Below are 7,479 nucleotides of genomic sequence, written 5' to 3'. Positions count from 1 at the left end.
TCAGTTCAGTTCAATTGCTCAGTCGTGTCCAACTCTTTTCGACCCCATGAATCGCAGCACGCCAGGCCTCCATGTCCATCACCAACTCCCGGAGTTCATTCAAACTCATGTCCATAGAGTCAGTGATGCCATCCAGCCATCTCATCTTCTGTCGTCCCCTTCTCCTCCTGCCCCCAATCCCTCCCAGCATCAGAGTCTTTTCCAATGAGTCAACTCTTCGCACGAGGTGGCCAAAGTATTGGAGTTTGACCTTCAGCATCAGTCCTTCCAATGAACACCCAGGACTGGTCTTCTTTAGGATGGACTGGTTGGATCTCCTTGAAGTCCAAGGGACTCTCGAGTCTTCTCCAACACCACAGTTCAAAAGCATCAATTCTTCAGTGCTCAGCTTTCTTCACAGTCCAACTCTCACATCCATACATGACCACAGGAAAAACCATAGCCTTGACTAGACGAACCTTTGTTGGCAAAGTAATATCTCTGCTTTTGAATATGCTATCTAGGTTGGTCATAACTTTCCTTCCAAGGAGTAAGAGTCTGTTAATTTAATGGCTGTAGTCACCATCTGCAGTGATTTTGGAGGCCAAAAAAATAAAGTCTGACACTGTTTCCACTGTTTCCCCATCTATTTGCTATGAAGTGATGGGACCGGATGCCATGATCTTAGTTTTCTGAATGTTGAGCTTTAAGCCAACATTTTCACTCTCCTCTTTCACTTTCATCAAGAGGCTTTTTAGTTCCTCTTCACTTTCTGCCATAAGGGTGGTGTCATCTGCATATCTGAGGTTATTGATATTTCTCCCAGAAATCTTGATTCCAGCTTGTGCTTCTTCCAGCCCAGCGTTTCTCATGATGTACTCTGCATATAAGTTAAATAAGCAGGGTGACAATATATAGCCTTGACGTACTCCTTTTTCTATTTGGAACCAGTCTGTAATTAGTGAATCTCAAAGCAGCTCTACCTTCTCTCTCTGTATCCCCTAGTCTTCGTCTTATGGTCCTGATTTCAATTCATACATATAATATTGTCCATAATGAAATGTATTTTATGGAAAAGGAAATAGCAACCCATTCCAGTATTCTTGCCTGGAAAACCTCATGGATAGGGGAACCTGGTGGGCTACAGTCCATGGGGTCACAAGTCGGACACACCTTGGCAACTAAATCACCACCACTACCATAGGTATTTTAAAAGATAATTGAAATTTCTCCTCCAGCATCCCAGAGCACACCACACTTTTGGAGACTACAGGCATACCTTGGAAATACTGCAAGTTTGGTACCAGTTCACTGGAGTAAAGCAAGTATAGCAGTAAAGCCAGTCATAGGAATTCCTTGGTTTCCCAGTGCATATAAAAGTTATGTTTTTAAAAAAGTTATGTTTACACTACTGAAGTCTATTAAATATGCAATAGCACATCTAAGAATGTACATCAGATCAGATCAGGCACTCAGTCGTGTCCAACTCTTTGCGACCCCATGAATCACAGCATGCCAGGCCTCCCTGTCCATCACCAACTCCTGGAGTTCACTCAGACTCACGTCCATCGAGTCAGTGATGCCATCTAGCCATCTCATCCTCTGTCGTCCCCTTCTCCTCCTGCCCCCAATCCCTCCCAGCATCAGAGTCTTTTCCAATGAATCAACTCTTCGCATGAGGTGGCCAAAATACTGGATTTTCCGCGTTAGCATCATTCCTTCCAAAGAAATCCCAGGGCTGATCTTCAGAATGGACTGGTTGGTTCTCCTTGCAGTCCAAGGGACTCTCAAGGGTCTTCTCCAACACCACACTTCAAAAGCATCAATTCTTCGGCACTCAGCCTTCTTCACAGTCCAACTCTCACATCCATACATGACCACAGGAAAAACCATAGCCTTGACTAGACGGACCTTTGTTGGCAAAGTAATGTCTCTGCTTTTGAATATGCTATCTAGGTTGGTCATAACTTTCCTTCCAAGGAGTAAGCGTCTTTTAATTTCATGGCTGCAGTCACCATCTGCAGTGATTTTGGAGCCCAGAAAAATAAAGTCTGACACTGTTTCCACTGTTTCCCCATCTATTTCCCATGAAGTGGTGGGACCGGATGCCATGATCTTAGTTTTCTGAATGTTGAGCTTTAAGCCAACTTTTTCACTCTCCACTTTCACTTTCATCAAGAAGCTTTTTAGTTCCTCTTCACTTTCTGCCATAAGGGTGGTGTCATCTGCATATCTGAGGTTATTGATATTTCTCCCAGAAATCTTGATTCCAGCTTGTGCTTCTTCCAGCCCAGCGTTTCTCATGATGTACTCTGCATATAAGTTAAATAAGCAGGGTGACAATATATAGCCTTGACGTACTCCTTTTCCTATTTGGAACCAGTCTGTTGTTCCATGTCCAGTTCTAACTGTTGCTTCCTGACCTGCATACACATTTCTCAAGAGGCAGGTCAGGTGGTCTGGTATTCCCATCTCTTGTTTTAAAAAGTACTTTATTGCTTAAAAACTGCTATCACGTAAACCTCCAGCAAGTTGTAATCTTTGCAATATATTGAGTAGTATTAGCCCAGAAGATAAACCAGTCTCCTTACCACTGGCTTACAAGGCCCTGGCCTAACTTACATACATCGTGATTGTACTGCCTGCCTCTTTAGGGTCATGCTCTACTTGTTCTCAGCTTGGTGCTCGTCTGTCCCCTCTGCCTCATGTTCTCACCCCTCTTCTAGGCTTTATCTGGCTAGATCTCACTTTCTCCAGAAATGTTACATCTCCTACCCATCTTTTCTTTCCTCTCCAGGCTTATGAAGAGACACAGATATCTTTACAGTGAAAGCTCTGATGGCAGTCACCCTACTCAAATGATCAAACTTACCTTTGCAAATAATGGAGCAACCCCATTTCTCCTTGCCCTTTCCTCATATATGCCCTTTTTTTTTTTTTTAAGGCCTCACCATTTGGCATGTGGGATGTTTGTTCCCCGACCAGGGATTGAACTCACCTCCTGCATTGGGAGTGCAGAGTCTTAACCACTGGACCACCAGGGAAGTCCTGCCCTTCTTATATCCCAGAGATAGCTGGTATATGCCTGTCCTAGTTAGTTGCATTGTATTAAAACTACACACATGTCTTTTCCAGGTGAACTCCTTTAAGGTAGGAACTTGCTCTATTCATTAAATATATCAACATGCTTGGAATAAAATGGAGGTAATACCTTTGAATGCTAGACATGCTATGAAAGTATTACAGTAAGGTCAAGGAGTAAATAGTCGGTAGAGGTTCAGGTCTTCAGGGAAGGTTGCATCAGTCAGTTCAGTTCAGTCGCGTCCGACTCTTTGCAACCCCATGAATCGCAGCGTGCCAGGCCTCCCTGTCCATCACCAACTCCCAGAGTTCACTCAGACTCAACGTCCATCGAGTCAGTGATGCCATCCAGCCATCTCATCCTCTGTTGTCCCCTTCTCCTCCCACCCCCAATCCCTCCCAGCATCAGAGTCTTTTCCAATGAGTCAACTCTTTGCATGAGGTGGCCAAAGTATTGGAGTTTCAGCTTTAGCATCATTCTTTCCAAAGAAATCCCAGGGCTGATCTTCAGAATGGACTGGTTGGTTCTCCTTGCAGTCCAAGGGACTCTCAAGGGTCTTCTCCAACACCACAGTTCAAAAGCATCAATTCTTCAGTGCTCAGCTTTCTTCACAGTCCAACTCTCACATCCATACATGACCACAGGAAAAACCATAGCCTTGACTAGACGGACCTTTGTTGGCAAAGTAATGTCTCTGCTTTTGAATATGCTATCTGGGTTGATCATAACTTTCCTTCCAAGGAGTAAGCGTCTTTTAATTTCATGGCTGCAGTTGCATATGTACATGCTAAGTCACTTCGGTCATGTCCTACTCTGCAACCCTATCGACTGTAGCCCACCAGGCTCCTCTGTCTATGGGATTTCCCAAGCAAGAATACTGGGGTGGGTTGCCATTTCCTTCTCCAGGGGATCTTCCTGACCCAGGGATCCAACCCAGGTCTCCTATGTCTCCTGCATTAGCAGGCAGATTCTTTACCTCTGAGCCACCAAGGAAGCCTAGTCCATGGAAGCATGACTCATGCTTTAATTGTGAAGCATAGCAAACAATGCTTTTGTTTTCCTGGAGGTAGAGAATTGAAGGAGAAATTCAAGATTGACAGACTCTGAACTGTAACTTTTTTATTTTTGAATTCTTAGAGCGACCTAGTGAATTTAATTAAAAATTCCAAGTATGTAGGCTTTCTAATTACTGAACTCTGGTTAACTGTAATAGTGGGATGCACAATTGTGTTCTGCTCAAGAGTTTTTTCCTCTATCTTCTCTATTTCTTGTGGAAGTATTTTCTTTCTTTAAAAATGATAAGCTCCCTGAAGGCAGAAGTAATGCTATAATCTACTGTTATATCCTTAACATTTTAGACCCAGAGTAGATATTCAATAAAGAATATTTGCTTGAATTTTATAAATCTTCTCTAATTTTGCCCTTTACCAAACTTATCACCACCTGTCTAGTATGTTTAGTCAGTGTTGCTACTCTTAGTAAAATTCTACAAACTTTTTCATTTGGGAATGGACTTTGAGAGCATCATCTATTTGTTGATAAAGGGTCTGGTGACATGTTTCTGCCTGGGTAACAATCTGGAGTTTGAGGAGGTCTTTTCACAAAGACAGAGTCGTAGAGTTTCAGACACAACAAAAGGGAAGTTAGAACTCTGATATTTTCAGGGCCACTTTTGTTATGTTGTTTAAATGCTCTCCATTTAGTTTTACTAATTTCCTGAGCCAAGTGGCTAAAAACAATAGGTTTCTGGAACAAAATGCCTCAAGCTGACTCCCAGCTTTGTTGCCAGAGGCTTGGATAGGAAGCATCCCTTAAAATGCCAAACAGGAATATCTTGGGCTTTTAAAACAGTATTATTCAAATTATTTGTTAGTATTGAGCATAGTGGACTGTAACCAATCTTAATATATAATATTTTGCTTTAATAGCACTTAATGGGGTTTTTAATGAGAAAAAAAGAGCATTCTTACAGTTTTATTGTTGAAAATAATAGAATCTGAGTGGCAGAAACAAGTGTGAAGGCCCCTTTGTCCAATATTATGCCTTGATTTAGATTGTTGATGTCTCTCTTATGAATGAACTGACACAGTCATCATTTAACGAAAGATTTGCTACATTTGCAAGAATCTTCAAACAGTTCTCCTGCCAGGATCCACAGAAGAATATGCAGTTAACTGGCAGTAGAGCAACAGCAGGTGCTGGAGACCCAGATCTGGACAGGTGGCAGGACACTTCCCATGTCGCTATCTTTGGGAAGGAAGATGAGTCAGGAGTTCATCTGTTGACAAGAACTAGTTCTGATTAACCAAGTTGCTCTGAAATATGTTATGCTACTTACATTTATTCATCAAAATGGCATCTATTTAACCAGAATTTTTATTCAGAGAGAAATCTGTGAACTATTAAAGACCATCCTCAAGAGTTTAGCACCAAACTCATCCCCTAGTATCTCCAAAACAGCAATCAGGAGACATGAGAGCATCTTTCTCCTGCTTCAGCCAAACATACTTTCTGCTGTATGGAGTGATAGACGACAGAATTCCAGACCCTGCTGTATTTTCAGGGCTGTGGAAAGGATGAGAGGTAATATCACCACAGCAGAAGATAGTTCATGGTATAATATGCACCAGACTGGGCTATACAGAAATCAGAGAAAGGATCTTTTATAATTTCAAATTTTCTAAGGGCTAAAGTAAGACTATAATAATTCATTCAGTTGCATTCCTTTAAGGAGGAATGTATCTAACCCATTTTGGAACAACATATGTGTTTTATTTAGAATCTGGTAATCAGAGACCTTGAGTTTGTTCAAACAGCTAGAAGTTTTAGTCTAGGAGAATGTGGTGTTAATTGTAAGTTGCTTATTTATCTGAAAATTATGCCATAGCCTGAGTGCAGTACTAGTATTTCCTGAAATAATATTCTTATAGAGTGAACCACAGGTGAGAAATGGAAAAGGCTTTTGATGCCTTGTAACATGTATTAATCAGCTTAAGAAAAAAGTAGAGGAGTAGGACAGGAGAGGTAGGGCTTCCCAGTTGGCTCAGTGGTAAGGAACTTGCCTGCAAATGCAGGAGATGCAAGAGACACAGGTTCAATATTTGGGTCAGGAAGAACCCCTGGAGTAGGAACTGGCAACGAACTCCAGTATTCTTGCTTGGAAAATTTCATAGACAGAGGAGCCTGGTGGCTCCTATAGTCCATGGGGTCGAAAAGAGATGGACATGACTGAGCAACTGATCACACCCATACAGGACAAGAAAAGGATGGAACAAATGAACAGTACCTTCTTTAACCATTTTCAGAAGGGAAAGGCTACCCACTCCAGTATTGCCTGGAGAATTACATGGACTGTGTAGTCCATGGGGTCGCAGAGTCAGACACGACTGAGTGACTTTCACAGGGAAAATATGTTATTTTTTTCCCCTTTAAAGTTTTTACTGAAGGGCAATGTATCTCCACGCATGCATGCATGCTCAGTTGTGTACGACTCTTTGCAACCCCATGAACTATAGCCCCCCAGGCTCCTCTATCCATGGATTGCCTAGGCAAGAATACCAGAGTGCGTTGCCATTTCTTTCTTCAGGAGATCTTCCCTACCCAGGGATCGAACCCATGTCTCTCGCATTGGCAGACAGATTCTTTTAACACTGAGACACCTGGGAAGCCTGACTATATCTCCGTCAGTTCAGTTCAGTTCAGTCGCTCAGTCATGTCCGACTCTTTGCAACCCCATGAATTGCAGCACGCCAGGCCTCCCTGTCCATCACCAACACCTGGAGTTCACTCAAACTCAACATCCATCAAGTTGGTGATGCCATCCAGCCATCTTATCCTCTGTCATCCCCTTTTCCTCCTGCCCCCAATCCCTCCCAGCATCAGGGTCTTTTCCAATGAGTCAACTCTTCGCATGAGGTGGTCAAAGTACTGGAGTTTCACCTTCAGCATCATTCCTTCCAAAGAAATCCCAGGGCTGATCTCCTTCAGAATGGACTGGTTGGATCTCCTTGCAGTCCAAGGGACTCTCAAGAGTCTTCTCCAATACCACAGTTCAAAAGCATCAATTCTTCAGCACTCAGCTTTCTTCACAGTCCAACTCTCACATCCATACATGACTACTGGAAAAACCATAGCCTTGACTAGACAGATAAATATTAAATGTCAAGATTATTAATTTATTACAAACTCAACACACTCATGTAACCCATCACCCAGATTAAGAAACTGAGCAATTGCCACATCCCAGCAACCTCCCTTGTTTCCTTAGTCATTACTTCCACCATCCTCCCCAAAGTTAATCTCTGTGATAACTTCCAAAACCATAGATTAGTTTGGCTTCTTTTTGAGTGTTACATAAATGGAATCATATAGTGTGTGGTATTTTGTGTGGTTAGGGTTAGATCTCTCATTTATATGTT

This window comes from Bos grunniens, chromosome 11, assembly GCF_055505025.1.
Source record: "Bos grunniens cultivar Pamir isolate PY7600 chromosome 11, Bosgru_T2T1.0, whole genome shotgun sequence".
NCBI lineage: Eukaryota > Metazoa > Chordata > Mammalia > Artiodactyla > Bovidae > Bos > Bos grunniens.
The sequence above is the reverse complement of the archived record's forward strand: the minus strand, read 5'-3'. Positions refer to the sequence as shown.